General features: G+C 44.2%; 1 protein-coding gene across 8 annotated transcripts in view; it reads right to left on the bottom strand.

Moving 5' to 3' along the window:
* The window catches only part of FAT3 (FAT atypical cadherin 3), a 450775-nt gene that overhangs the window by 360126 nt on the left and 74731 nt on the right, over nucleotides 1-15918 (bottom strand). The window lies entirely within an intron of this gene.

Below are 15918 nucleotides of genomic sequence, written 5' to 3'. Positions count from 1 at the left end.
GTGCTTTAGAAGCCCTGGATATAACGGAAAGCGGTGGGGAGGGGGGGCCAGTTCCAGAGAGAGAATCTGCGGTTCCTAAAGGCTGGCGCTTCTTCGGGGTGGGGAGAGGAATGATGAGTCAACAGAAAAGAGGATGGTGGTGGTCAGTGAATGGCTGTGTGATGATAATAGCTGGCCTTTAAGCATGCAGCAGAACACACTGGCTGCCCATTATATAAGTTAGTGGCTTTGGCAGAGATGGAATAGACAACCGGGGGAGGAGGGTGCTTCACTTTTACAGCAGGGCCCCCCCCCCCGTGCAAACGTCTAAAGACGGATGGCCAGGATCCGTGCACGCCATCTGCAAGGAATGCACCTCCACGTGGGGATTAGAAGCGTGGACGCTGCCATTTACAAGGCTGCAGTACTCCCCAAACCCGCAATATTGCTGCAGTCACGGCCACCACGTTTATAGACCCCCGGCCGCACCATACATTCCGCTTTAAACACTTGTGACTTCTCCCCAAAAAACAATTCTTTGTAGTTTGTTTAAGGTACAGTGGTATCTTAATTCATTCCGGAGGTCCGTACTTAACCTGAAACTGTTCTTAACCTGAAGCACCACTTTAGCTAATGGGGCCTCTTGCTGCTGCCGCGCCACCAGAGCCCGATTTCTGTTCTCATCCTGAAGCAAAGTTCTTAACCTGAAGCACTATTTCTGTGTTAGCGGAGTCTGTAACCTGAAGCGAATGTAACCTGAGGTACCACTGTACTGGGAATTGTTAGGAGACCCCTGTTCAACCTCCCAGGGCTACAATTCCCAGAGTTGCTTAACAATCAGTATGTTTCGTTTTTAGACACCCTGCCCCGATACGCATTTTTGTAAACATTGGTTGGAGAGCTACGTTGCAAAATTTGGATAAGCGCAAATTTCAAAGTATCGCTGGGGAGTTCTGGGGGTCGTAGACTTGCTTCGGAAACTGAATTTCATTGGGCTTAAATGTATTTTGAATGGAACTGCTCCTGCACCCCCAATGGTATTGCTAATATTACTATGGGCAACTGCTTACTGTATTTCAGACAGTGAAGAGGCTGGATAAGGCCTGCAAGGAAGATCTTAAATCATATTTCAATCATATTCGTATCTTAAAAACATATTTGTAACCCACGTTGCATCAAACTGAGCTCAAGATGGAGGGGGACAAGTCTTAGGGCCCTCGTATTTATGGAACCGCCTCTCCTGGTATGCCCCGCAGAGGACCTTAAGGTCCATGAATAACCATAGTTTAGAGGTTCCAGGCCCTAAGGAAGTCAGACTATCCTCCACCAGGGCCAGGGCCTTTTCAGTGATGGCTCCGACCTGGTGGAATGCTCTGCCCCATGAGACTAGGGCCCTGCAGGATTTAACCTCCTTCCGTCGGGCCTGTAAGACAGAGCTATTCCACCTGGCCTTTAATTTGAATTCAGCCTGATCTTTTATTTCCCTTCTCTTCCCTCCTCCTCCCCTTTTATGAAGATTACCTGCTCTGAGACCCCACAGCTAATTCTCCCCCGGCCTCCTCACTGGCCAAAGTAGAACTAATTCAGCCAGCTAGCCCTGGTGACTATCTAATGCTTATTAGATGGCTTTCCCCCAAACTGATTTCTGAAATTTGAATTTTATTGTTATTCATGTTTTTATACTGTATTTTATGCTGCTTTTACAATTAAGTGTTTTAAATTTGTTGTTAGCCACCCTGAGCCCGGTTTTCTGAACCGGAAAGGGTGGAGTATAAATAAAATTGTTGTTGTTGTTGTTGTTGTTGTTGTTGTTGTTGTTGTTGTTGTTGTTGTTGTTCTTGTTATCACATGCAAAACAATTCTGCAATTTATGTAAGAAATTACATCCAGCAAATCATTTAAGAAAATAATAATATTCATTTGGTGGGGATGTCCAAAGGTTTGAGGGCTGAGGAACGTGTTTCCGTGTTTTTAGCAGTTCCTGTTTCTATCCGCAAGTTGCCTTGCGTCCCATCAGAGGGAAATGCGGAATAAAAATAAATATGTCATTATAACAAAAACAACCACCTATCTGTTAGTGACCACGAGGGTTTTCTTCACATCAGACCATAGGTAACACCTGAATCTATGCTGCTTCTTCATTACTCCACCTCGATCACCAAGATCTTCTGATGGGGCACTTCTGGTGGTTTTGCATGACCCTAAGGTTCGGATGGCCTTCACTGGGGACCAGGATTTAGTGCAGCAAGCCCTGCCCCACTGAGCTCCCTACAAGTAGAGGTTTGTCAGGAACCAGCCTTGCCCTCAGTTAGACGTCTCCTGAAAACTGCCTTTTTTAGACACAATAGGACACAATAGGAAGTTCCATTTTTTTCACCAACCAGTATCAACTGATGTTTTATTGACGGTTTTCAATTGCCCTTTCATGAATACTATGAATGATTTTATTGTATTCTGAATGTTGTATGCCACCTTGATATATCTAATTAAAGAGTGGTTTCAATAAATAAAACCTGAACCTAATGACCCTGGACTCCTGCCCAAAGACCTTATTAAGTAATTCAAACTGGCAGCAAAGATGTGGATTGCATATAACTGGAAGTCTCCCAAATCAACCTTCTAAATAGCATTGGACTGATAGCTTGCGATAAACAATGAAATTTCAGATAGAATCATAGAATCATAGAATCATAGAGTTGGAAGAGACCACAAGGGCCATCGAGTCCAACCCCCTGCCAAGCAGGAAACATATTATGGGAATTCCTAGGTGGGAGATCCCTAAACTTCTGACCACATTCCAATCAGACCTAAGGTGTGATTTGTAGAATGAAAAGATGTTCACCAAATCCCTCAGCCACCTTGAAAGTCAACAAAGTCCTGCACCTTTCCCCAAAGTATCCTCTTCCCTTGATAATTTCCCAGTGTGACGTCACGTTAGCTGATGGGAAACCGTTGGTAAGCAAATGCATTTTTAGCACAATACTAATTCTTACAGCGCCCAAGCATTCTGCAAATCTTGCAAGCGGCTTTGAGAATGTAAGCCGAAAAGCAGGATATGTAAATCTAAAAAATAGGAACAAGGTTCCATATAACTGATGCTTTAAAATTTGATTTTTTTAAAAAAAAAAGCAAGGGGGGAAAAGTAGGTAGCCCATGTAAAGCATGGCAGGAAGGGTGAAATTGACGGTTAAACCAGCGTTCAGTTTGCCAAGATGTACATCTGTCATGCAAACTGAAAATCTGGGAGAAAGCTGAGCCTACAACACAGGTCAACAACCAACTGTGCCTTTTCTTTTTATACAACTCAAGAACATGCCACAACAGATTGCATGGCAAATAGCTATCAAAAATAGCACAGGTGTTGGTTTCAAGTGTGATCTGTTTGCTCAAAACTCTCAATTTAACAAACTTATCCTTTACAGATATTTAATCCCCCACCCTCCTTTAATCTTACAAAAATGAAAGGAAAACGGGGATCAAGAAGGAGAAAACCAATCGCTGCCTTCAGATCACTCCCGCGAAACAACCGGGGGAAAAAGCAACCCCCTGTGGTTAACTTTCACAAAAATACCACTTTTTGCTATCAGCTCCTGCTACCTTTGTAGCACGGGTGGGTGGGTGGTTTGGGGTGTGTTTCTGCCATCAACAATGAGAAAGGTTCAGCAAATATATTGGCAGAACAGCTGGGTTTACAGTAGACTCTATTCTGTCCTCTTGGATTAATGGGAGATCGCATTTCCATACGAATAAGGTCAATTTAAAATGCTTCTGGAAGGAAGTGTCATTAATGCAAGGGTGCTGCTGAAGCCAATGAAGAGTTAAATTAATGAATATTAACAGCCTATGTTTAAATTATTTTCGGGGTGATGATACTAAGCCAGGGAAGAAAACAGAACAAACTAAAAAGGTTATGAACTGTCACCAGTGGCCTGAATCTGCCAGCTTAGGTCGCAGAAGTTGTTCTGTTTCATTTGTTTTGCATTTTGCATCCAATAGCCAGAAACATGTAGCCCACTCAGCCAAACACAGCTCCATTGGGCATGAGGTTGGGGGCACCATGATCATGAATAATAATAATAATAATAATAATAATAATAATAATAATAATTTATTATTTATATCCCACCCATCTGGCTGGATTTCCCCAGCCACTCTGGGCGGCTTCCAGCAAAACATTAAAATACAATAATTCATCAAATATTCAAAGCTCCCCTAAACATGGCTGCCTTCAAATGTCTTCTAAAAGTCAGGTAGTTGTTTATTTCTTTGACATCTGCTGGGAGGGCGTTCCGCAGGGAGGGTGCCACCACCGAGAAGGCCCTCTGCCTGGTTTCCTGTAACCTCACTTCTCACAGTGAGGGAACCGCCAGAAGGCGCTCGGAGTTGGACCAGGAAGAACGATGGGGGTGCAGACGCTCCTTCAAGAGCTTTATGAGTTTGCTGATGAAAAGAGCAAAAACAGAAAGGCTATCGATCACAATCTGGAGGCCTGCACATCATTTTCAGGCTGACTTAAACTTAGCAAGTGCTGTGAATTAAACATAGCTCACTTCAGTTGGCGGTTCCTTCCCACCAAAAGCCCTCCAAGGACCATGGTAGTATCCACAGTAGAGCATCCATAGTAGACGATACTCTGGATAGGTGTTGCAGTGAAGGGATGTGGTTCAACAACAGAGCATCTCCTAAGCATGCAGAAAGCTCCATGCTCAATTTCTGGCAGCTCCAGCTAGGGCTGGGAATACTCCCAGTCTGAAAACCTGAATGCAGCTGTCAGTCAGTGTAGACAACACTGAGCTAGATGAACAAATTGTCTGTCTTAGTATAAGGCAGTTTCCTATACAGTGGTACCTCAGGTTAAGTACTTAATTCATTCCAGAGGTCCGTTCTTAACCTGAAACTGTTCTTAACCTGAAGCACCACTTTAGCTAATGCGGCCGCCCGCAGCTGCCGCACCACCAGAACACGATTTCTGTTCTCATCCTGAAGCAAAGTTCTTAACCTGAAGCACTATTTCTGGGTTAGCGGAGTCTGTAACCTGAAGTGTATGTAACCCGAGGTACCACTGTATAGTCCTGAACTAAACCAGTACTGAGCACGGGGCATTTTTGAATTTCACTTAATATTTGGTTACATCTGTCCTCAAATTTGTTTCAAACGCGTCCTATTGTTTTTAGCTGTTTATATGTGGTTAAAATAGGTTTTTATTTTGTTCTTAGTTGTATTTCTTATCACAAAAGTCTTTGCTGCCCTGCGCTCCTTTAGAAGGAATGGCATGAATAAGTGAACATAAAATTAGTATTAATCACTGTGAATTGTTCAGCGCTCTTAAGGATGGAGCTGAGACTTGCACTGACATGAAACAGAACCCACATAACAGGATGTAGAAATGGAGTACAGATCTGTCCATGGTTAACAGACATGAAGGTTTGCTCTACGTTTACAGACCTGCAAGGGCGCTAAGTTCCTCAGGTGAGCTCCTTCTCCCAGCCTGATCAACATCAGCGGCACAGTTGGCGGGGACAAACTACAGAGCCTTCTCTGTGGCTGCTCCCAGACTGTGGAATCCCCTCCCAAGAGAGTTAATACGGACTCCCTCTCCACGCGGGTGGCTCTGTGGGTTAAACCACAGAGCCTAGGACTTGCCGATCAGAAGGTCGGCGGTTTGAATCCCTGTGACAGGGTGAGCTCCCATTGCTTGGTCCCTGCTCCTGCCAACCTAGCAGTTCAAAAGCACGTCAATGTGCAAGTAGATAAATAGGTACCGCTCCAGCGGGAAGGTAAACGGTGTTTCCGTGCGCTGCTCTGGTTCGCCAGAAGCGGCTTAGTCATGCTGGCCACATGACCCAGAAGCTGTACGCCGGCTCCCTCGGCCAATAAAGCGAGATGAGCGCCGCAACCCCAGAGTCGGACACGACTTGACCTAATGGTCAGGGGTCCCTTTACCTTTACCCTCTCCGTTATCCTTCCGCAAGTGGGCTAAGGCCTTCCTATTTGAAAACCAAAGATGCAAAAGAAGCTGACCAACGGTCAAACTGTATTTTTTTAAATTGCTAGTTCCAAATGTGTTTTCATGCATTTTGACTATTATTGTTTAAATAGTTCGCTTTTATGACTTTTTTGTTTCAGAATGGCATTATGAAATATTGCAAGCCATCTTGAACCCCAACTTGGGAGAAAGACGGGGTATAAACAAATAAATGTTTACAGGTGGTAAACCTCTGCATAGCAGTTGCTGGGACAAAAGGAAGAGGGAGATAGCCTTTATGGCCAGCTCATGGACTGCCATTATTGTGCTGGAAATGGTGGTGCTGGACGAGGTCACCCTGCAATTTAATACCCGTCTGTCAGATTTTCTGTTGCCGGGCAATGGAACTGAACTTCCAAATAGGAAATTGGCCTTTATCTCCAACGCTGGCAACATAATAGAGCCAGAACGACTACTCAGCTGAAATTCAGTGGGGGTTTATTGGGCAGTCATAAATCGTAATTATCTATCCAACCACCTCAAGGCTCAAACTGTGCAAAATGGGTAATTGTGTTCTTTGAGCATTCTGTTTATGCCATATAATACTACAAGGAGGGGTTATGTGGTGATGAAGCAAATGACCCAAACTCTCTATTAGCCAGAGGGTGGGACTGATAAAGCGAGGATAAGCCAGTCCCTTGAACCCCAAGATGAGTGCTTTGCAAATGAGGCTGTTTAAAATGTTCACAGGCATGGCACTTGTGTTCTTTACTACAAAGGCCAGATCAACATGCATGTTCCACTGCCCCTGCTTTGAAGCATCAAAGCTTACTAAGGTTCATTTTGCGTAAGATCTCCTACCACCTCCTTTCTCCCAATTGAAGAGCAGAGTGTTTGAGGACCGGAACATTTGCAGGGAAACCAAAATGCTTGTTTACAAAGCTATTGTACTACCAACTTTACTGTACGCTTGTGAAACATGGACCACTTATAAACGCCATCTCCAGCTCCTTGAAAGATTCCATCAATGGTGTTTCTGAAAATTTTTACACATCACTTAGGAAGACAGGCAAACTAATGCCAGTGTACTGGAAGAAGCAAAGATCACCAGTGTTGAAGCAATGATTCTTCAACATCAACTTCGTTGGACTGGTCATGTTGTACGGATGCCTGATCATCATCATCTTCCAAAGCAACTACTCTATTCCCAACTTAGAAACAGAAAGCGCAATGCTGATGGTCAAGAAAAGAGGTTTAAAGACTCTCTCAAGGCAAACCTTAAAAAATGTAATAGAAACCTCAACAACTGGGAAACACTGGCCTGCGAGCACTCCAATTGGAGAACAGCCTTTACCAAAGGTGTTAGGACTTTGAAGACACTCGAACTCAGGAAGCAAGGGAGAAACGTGCCAAGAGGAAGACACGCTTGGCAAACCCTCACCATGATCAGCTCCCGCCTGGAAACCAATGTCCCCACTGTGGAAGGACATGTGGATCCAGAATTGGCCTCCACAGTCACTTATGGACTCACTGTTAATACTTTGTTCATGGAAGACAATCTTACTTGGCTATGAGTGATCGCCAAAGAAGAAGAAGGCCACCTCCTTTCTTTTGATATTCAGGTGCTAAACTTTGTGGCTCCTCTGGATTCAACAAGATTTAGAGGAGGAACAGAAGATTAAAACCAAAATCTCCCACCCACCCACCTCTATCTTTCAAATCTTCAAAACAAAATCATAACTAAAAGGCTGAACCGCCATCGCCTAAAGCCAGAAGCCTTAAAGTACAGTAGTGGTTAAATTGTGAGGCAATTGCTAAGACAATTGGCATTGTTGCCAGTTTCTAATAAATTGGATTAATTGCTACACGATGTTAAGACAATTTGTATCTTCTCTTGCCTTCCCCTCTTAATCTACAACATTCGTTATTTGGGTCAAAGGTGCATTGGGAGCGTGTGCACAAATTACAACTTTCTGCCATTTATTTTGAGCAGTGGCATTTTTTTTTTAAATATCGTTTCCCTTGGAAAAGGGGAGCAGGCCAGAATCCCCCACAGGGTTTTCCTTGCCAGTTCCGGCATGTTCTACAGTATTGCTCCATTAGCGTTGGTCGTTAGTTCTTGCCCTGAAGCAGTAAACACTAATTGTGCTTTCCCTTTTTGGTAAGGAGCTTTTGTTGCTTTGACAAATCTTTCCAACGGCGACTTTTATTAGGTGCTCATTAATGCTTTGGTAGAATGGAGACTTCCGGATGAGTACAGAAAAAAGAAAAAGAAAAACGTTGGGGAGAAGGAATGACTCACATACTGTAGGAGTGTTGCTCCTTCCCCAAACAGTATTAAAGCAAACATAATGATTTGTGCAGTCTGACACGTTGTCGGCGTAACGTGACTTGGACGGAGCTTCAGAAAGGGGCACTGCTCTTTTCCTCAGAGGCCTCGGGCTGAAGGCATCTCGCTTTTCAGAAAAGGCACTGTTGAATTTTCTCACCCTACTTCTGCAACAAGGCCTCCTGGGGGGAGGCGAGGGAAATCAACAAGCACCACTTGACAGAACTCCCCCTTGCATCCAATTCCAACTACAGTGGTACCTTGGTTTACAACCATAATCCATTCCAGAGGTCCGTTTATAAACCAAAACTGGTTGTAATCCAAGGCGTGCTTTCGCCAATGGGGCCTCCAAAAATTTTTTGTCCGTAATCAAAAAAAAAAAAAAAAAAGGGTTGTAATCCAAAAAAAAGTTTGCAAAGCAGGACACACACTTCTGGGCTTGACGTGTTTGTAATCCGAAAAGTATGCAAACCAGACTGTTTGCACAGCAAGGCACCACTTTACAGTGGTACCTCGGGTTACATATGCTTCAGGTTACACACGCTTCAGGTTACAGACTCTGCTAACCCAGAAATAGTATCTCGGGTTAAGAACTTTGCTTCAGGATGAGAACAGAAATCGTGCTCCGGCAGCGCGGCAGTAGCGGGAGGCCCCATTAGCTAAAGTGGTGCTTCAGGTTAAGAACAGTTTCAGGTTAAGAACAGACCTCTGGAACAAATTAAGTCCTTAACCCGAGGTACCACTGTACTGCTAAACGTCTTCTCTCCAGTATGGTAGTTTTCTGTCTGCAAGGGATACACTGCACATGGGAAAGATTTTTATTTTTCTGTCTGATTTTTTAAAACCACACCTCTTCCTTTTCCACCTACAGGTTGCCCGAAATGGTTCAAATTTAAATTTCTTAAGCATCCCACTATGCAATCCTCAGCTGTAATGTGAACCACACCACATTCTGTTTATGGCTGAATCAATCCTAGGAACTCTGCAAAAGGGAACCTCTGTTTGCAAGGAAATTGAGAGCCAGTGTGGTGTAGTGATTAAGAGCGGTGGACTCGTAATCTCGGGAACCGGGTTCGCGTCTCCGCTCCTCCACATGCAGCTGCTGGGTGACCTTGGACCAGTCACACTTCTCTGAAGTCTCTCAGCCCCACTCGCCTCACAGAGTGTTTGTTGTGGGGGTGGAAGGGAAAGGAGAATGTTAGCCGCTTTGGGACTCCTTAAAGGGAGTGAAAGGCGGGATATCAAATCCAAACTCTTCTTCTTCTTCTTCAATTGTGTTTAGCGAATGCACACCAGCGATCGCGGTCAGACACACCAAGTGAAAATGACAGGTGCATATCCTTCACCGTCCATGCGCTACACACACCGAGCATGTAACACTCAAGTAGCTGTGGCGAATGCAACTGCTGGGCGTCTCCTGAGTCACCCTCAAAGAAGCTGATCTGGGCAAATCTCACACCATGCTGCTATACGTTCAAAAGCAAGCACATCCAGCTTCTGTTATCTTCTGGGACACGCCGCTCACAAGATTGCGATTAAGGAGTCAGAAGTATATTTCTGCACACCATCTGATCTCCTCGCAAATAGACTCCATTAACACAGTTGTTGCCATCCAGCAGGCACGGCTTCCAAGTTATGGAACAAAGGTGCCTATGCATAATATTATATATGAATCGGAATAGGCCTTCTCCCTGCTCCAACGCACAGGAGGGAAAAACTCTTTCAAATACAATAATCACAGTTTTTTCCAAGCATTAAAATAAGAATCGCATTTTGAAAACCTACCATCCAATTATGGCTGCAATCATATACACACTTACTTAGAACTAAGCTTCCCTGAACACAGGAGGACTTATTTTGAGATAATCATACACGGCATTGCGCTGCTCGGCTATAAACCTAAATTAACCTCCTAGGGACTATTGAGAATAGTGGGACTTACTTATGAGTAAACATGCATAAGATTGCGCTGCAATGCCAAACACGCTTGCTTAGGGGTAGGCCCCACTGAACAAAGTGAGGAGGGCTACGTGAAATATACTCGGAACTGAGTGTGGATTTCGTGCTCTTTATTCAGCTCATAGTAGTGAGGAATGAAAGTTCCCCCAAAATATCTGCTTTATATGCATTATTTACACAATGGGCCGCACGTGATTGGCTAATTCCAGGATTCTCCTGTAGGCCAATCAGGTTGCGGATTCACTTCCACCTGGAGCTGGATTGGGTGGCTCCTGCGGACCAATCAGACTGCTGCATTTTGGATCCTATTCAACTCAGTACATAACACTACGGGTTTGCTTATGTTAATTATTACTGACCAATATACAAAACCTGCTTTACATGTTACGTCCAAAATCAGAGAGGTGGGCATTAAAATGTGCAATATCAACACTTCTTACAACCTGGAAGCTGTCCCACCCTTCTAGCTTTTTCTGCGACCAAACTTTCTACCATACCTTGAAATTTGTCAGGGCAACAAGTGGCCAGATTAAATAGCCCTGGAAGCCATTTCTGGCCTAGTAACTGCTGGTCACCCATGTCTCCAGCATAGCACGGAGGTCACCACAAAATGAGGCCCCTTGTGTAGAAAGCGTAAATGTCAGTGGAGTGCCTTCTGATTAATTAGGTTCATGGTTATTTCCTGGAAGGGTAAGCAAGTTTCTTCTCTCTGCTAAGTGCTTTGGGTTCTGTATATTTTTATATCATTCTTCCCCCCTCCCTTTCACTCTCTCTCTCTAAAAAACCTACAGGAAGCTGCAGACACTTAAGACCTTTTAAATAAATAAACCATGTTGGGATCTTCATAAAGAGCATTGTATGAACATAAGCCAACAGCTATCAAATCCGTCGTTGCGGAAGATTTCATACAGGAGGTGGGAATCATCTGCAGAGGCGGAGAAACTTTAAGAAGAGAAAACAAGAAAGACAAAAGCTTATGGTGTGTCAACATGCAAAAGACACCAGGAAGAAAAACTAACAGAAAACACATTTGTGCCAAATTTTGCTTGCAGGACAGAAACAGGACAAAGTCCGTTTCAAGAACTGGGATAACCTGTCAACATGAAGCAATCATACACACAAGAATAATTTGGGTGTCAGCTGCACAACCAGGCCTAAAGGCCAAACCTTTTAAAATGAAAAACAAAACAAAAAACATAACACCATGCAATTAATTTTCTGTTGGGCATTCTATTGCTTAACCCTGTTTTCTATGCATTAAGTCTGAATTATCTCAAGCGGAGGAGCCACCCATCTCTCTCTCTCTCTCTCTCTCTCTATATATATATATACACACACACACACACACACACACACACACACACACACAGTTGCTTGCAACTGGATTTGCCTCTCTCCAGCTCTTCCCTTTCGTATTTTTAAACACAGAGAGAATAGCAGGCAATGAAAGAGTTACTCTGCCACCTGCTGTGTCTGGTTACAAGATTCGGCTGCAAGCAGCATATTCCTAACACCTGCAGACATAAACGGGAGACAAACAGCAGGACAGAGAAGGAAAAGGAGGGTGCAACTGAATACAGCAGCCCGGCTATTGCGATGCATGCAATACTGTGCAAATGTTATGTAGGGCTGCCACTAAGGGTGGTCTGGAACTGCTACTGATGCACAACAACAGCAGGTAGGTTGTTCAGCGGGACTTCCTGCTGTGCCCACCATTCACCAGTAGCAAAGGAGCTGATGAGCTACCAAGTCAGGTTTAAGACGTTGGTTTTGTTCGACAAAGCACCTAATCACTAAGGCCAGGTTCTCTGGGAGACGATCTGATCCTATATAAGGAGGTCAGGTCACTGCAGTTCATGGGTGAGGACCACCTGACTGTTGAGCAAGGATGGGGTGTCTCCACCCCCATCGTTCTGCCCGGACACTGAGGTCCAGCTCCGAGGGCCTTCTGGCAGTTCCCTCACTGCAAGAAGCCAAGTTACAGGGAACCAGGCAGAGGGCCTTCTTGGTAGTGGCGCCCGCCCTGTGGAACACCCTCCCACCAGATGTCAAAGAGAACAACAACTACCAGACTTTTAGAAGACATCTGAAGGCAGCCTTGTTTTAGGGAAGCTTTTAATGTTTGATGCATTACTGTATTTTAATATTTTGTTGGAAGCCACCCAGAGTGGCTGGGGAAGCCCAGCCAGATGGGCGGGGTATAAATAATATATTATTATTATTATTATTATTAAGCCCTTGCAAGCGTGGCCCCCGGTCAGGGATTATGGGAGGTGCAGCCAAGCAACTTGGGGAGGGCCACAGGTTCTCCATCTCTATAGCAGAGTTTGAGAACTCTAGGTGTGTTCTGTATCTCCATATTTGGATATTGAAGTAGACATGATGTAGGCAGCCATGTTGGTTGTTGACATCACCTGCCCCATTCATGTAAAAATGAGAATGAAGAGCTAATTCGGCAACCCACAAATGGATGAGCTGAAAGTACTTCACTGGAACTAGTTGTATGTGACAGGATGCGGAGACGGCCAATGGCTTGAGCAACGCCGAAGATGAGTTAAGACAAATTTGTGGAGAAGAAGTCTACTACTTATGGTAGGTCTGTGCCACTCTGTAATAGCTGATGGGGAGGAACAAGGGGATTGGGCTATTGCTTTTCTGATGTGCTTCATGGCTTCACGGTGAATCAGATTGGTCCCGTTGCAAAAGGATGCTAGATTAGCCAAGCACCTTTCACCTGTCCCAAAGTGGCTCTTTTTGTGTCTTCAAAAATTAGATGTTCGTCAGGCCTGAAAATGTCCCAGGTGATGGCACCCAGGACTTCTGAAATAATTCTGCAGCCTTGCAGAGCACTGGCAACTAAAAGCATGGCTCATATAAACTGGTGCTGGAACTGAGGAATGTGAAATATTTCCCCAGCCCCACATTAAATATTTGCAATGGTAACGCAAAATGCCAGTTGCTGTCCGCTTCCTTTTTCCTTAACAATGCAATGAGAGAGAAAGAGAGAGAAGGTTAACAAAAATGTGTACGGCATGTCTGGATATGTGTGGAAGGCCAAATTAAATCTTCACATTGCTCAGAAAGAGTTAAATGCTTCACTGCTCAGATCTTCCCCTTTCCGGTGTCTCCCCGATAAGTACAGAAGATTTATGTGCAATGAATTTCCAATTACTGATCTCTACCAGCTGGGCTGTCAATCAGATTCTAGCGTACACTGGATGGCTTCACCCCCCACCCCTGTCCTTTGCTTGTTGTTAACAGATGCATGCAAAATCACAGTATTATATACATGGGAACTCTGATAACCAGCTATGTTAGAAAAAAGGCATGGCTGAACCAAATATTCTCAGGAACCAGCATTAGCTATTAGGCAAGTTAGGCATAGACCTAGGGCAGGGAAACTGGGTCAGGGGGCAAGCTGGTCAAATTCCCATTTCCCCGCAATGCCAGTAGCCTGATCAAGAATAGACAGAAGTCCTAAGCCATGGGTAGAGGTACTCTTTCAGTGCAAGAGTCTCATCCCTTTTAATGTTCAAATGGGATTGTTTCGTTGCCTATTTGTATTATGCAATTTTTATCTGTTCGTGTCACCCTATTACCGTGACTGTAATTTATTTTAAACTGTTTTAATGTTGAATTTTAAATTGCTGTAACCCGGCTGTAGGATCTGATGGTGAGGGAAAGGAAAGGTAATAAATTGAATTATTATTATTATTATTATTAATGATGATTTTATACTTTTGAACCAATTAAAAGCCTATTTTTGCATTAAGATGTATATAAATTAATTAATAAATAATTTAATTAGCATAATCATATTTATTCATTTTAGAATTTAATATACTCCTAATGAGGCCTCAGGGCAGCTCACAATAAGGTTCAAGACATCAGTCACTGAAGCCAATTGCTTATTATGTTTAATAGTTTTATTGTGCCTTTTATCATTGCATTCCTTTAAACTACACTGAAAACCACGGTGTTATAAATGTTATGAAGGACAGTATGCAGTTTTGGCTACAAAACAAGCAGCAGCCAATGCAGCAATTTCAAGCCTTCTTGCTAACCAACAAAAGCTACCTGGAATCAAAGTGCCTCAATGATCTGGTATGTATGTATGTATGTATGTATGTATAGCTGCAACAGAGCTGCCCCTCTGAACTTCCTTGGAAAAGGGCTTCTGCAATCTGGGTGCCACAATGTAGAAGGCCCTGCTCCTGGTCTGTACCAGGAGTCAATCAATAAAGACATGTTGCAGAGCAGGGAAGTGGGGTGGAAAATGACCCAGTGCTTTTATTTTTCTGTGGAAATTGTTCCATTTCATAAATTCCTTAGAAACATTAAATGGAAGCCAGTTGCAAATGTAGTGTCCGGAGCAGTTGGAGGATGGATGGTGGCTAACAGATTGAGGTTGAATCCTGACAAGACAGAAGTACTGTTTTGGGGGGACAGGGGGCGGGTGGTTGTGGGGGATTCCCTGGTCCTGAATGGGGTAACTGTGCCCCTGAAGGACCAGGTGCGCATCCTGGGAGTCATTTTGGACTCACAGCTGTCCATGGAGGCGCAGGTTAATTCTGTGTCCAGGGCAGCTGCCTACCAGCTCCACCTGCTACGCAAGCTAAGACCCTATCTGCCCGCGGACTGTCTCACCAGAGTGCTGCATGCCCTGGTTATCTCCCACTTGTACTGCAATGCACTCTACGTGGGGCTACCTTTGAAGGTGACTTGACAATTGCAACTAATCCAGAATGCAGCAGCTAGACTGGTGACTGGGAGTGGCTGCCGAGTCCATATAACACCAGCCCTAAAGAATCTTCATTGGCTCCTGGTGCGTTTCTGAGCACAATTCAAAGTGTTGGTGCTGACCTTCAAAGCCCTAAATGGCATCGGCCCAGGATACCTGAAGGAGTGTCTCCACCCCCATCATTCTGCCCAGACATTGAGGTCCTCCTCCGAGGGTCTTCTACTGGTTCCCTCACTGTAAGAAGTGAAGCTACAGGCAACCAGTCAGAGAGCCTTCTCGGTAGTGGCACCCGCCCTGTGGAATGCCTTCCCATCACATGTCAAGGAAATAAACAACTATCAGACTTTTAGAAGACAGCTGAAGGCAGCCCTGTTTAGGGAAGCTTTTAATGTTTAATAGAGTATTATATTTTAATATTTTGTTGGAAGCCGCCCAGAGTGGCGGGGTATAAATAATAAATTGTTGTTGTTGTTGTTGTTGTTGTTGTTGTTGTTGTTGTTGTTGTTGTTGTACAAATCACCCCCACACAAATTCTGCAAGGCCCACAACACTACTTGGGATGCAGTGCAGGAAGGTTCATAATAAGAACTTCCTCCAGAGAACATTGCACATTTGCTTCCCAATTTGTACTCCTGAAAGCTTTTATTCTCCTGGGAACCGCGATCGCAACACAGAAACAGACTGCATCAGTCTGTGGGAATCGAGGTGGCATGTGAAGTAGCTGCTTCCTCAACATCTGCATAGGAATGAAGTAAAATCTGCATGGCCACTGTGCATTTGAGGATTCTGAGACTGCTTTAAAATTTTGACAGTTAAATGTAAGGTGTTTTGAAGGTTTCCTATTGTCTTCTAATCTATTACGAACTGGAAACATGCAATTTCCAGGCGGCATCCAAAGTAGTGCCCTCCAGAAGTTGTAAACTACAACTCCCATCAACTCCAGCC

This window comes from Podarcis raffonei, chromosome 4, assembly GCF_027172205.1.
Source record: "Podarcis raffonei isolate rPodRaf1 chromosome 4, rPodRaf1.pri, whole genome shotgun sequence".
In the NCBI taxonomy this organism is placed as follows: Eukaryota; Metazoa; Chordata; class Lepidosauria; order Squamata; family Lacertidae; genus Podarcis; species Podarcis raffonei.
This window is presented reverse-complemented; position numbering and strand designations above follow the sequence as displayed.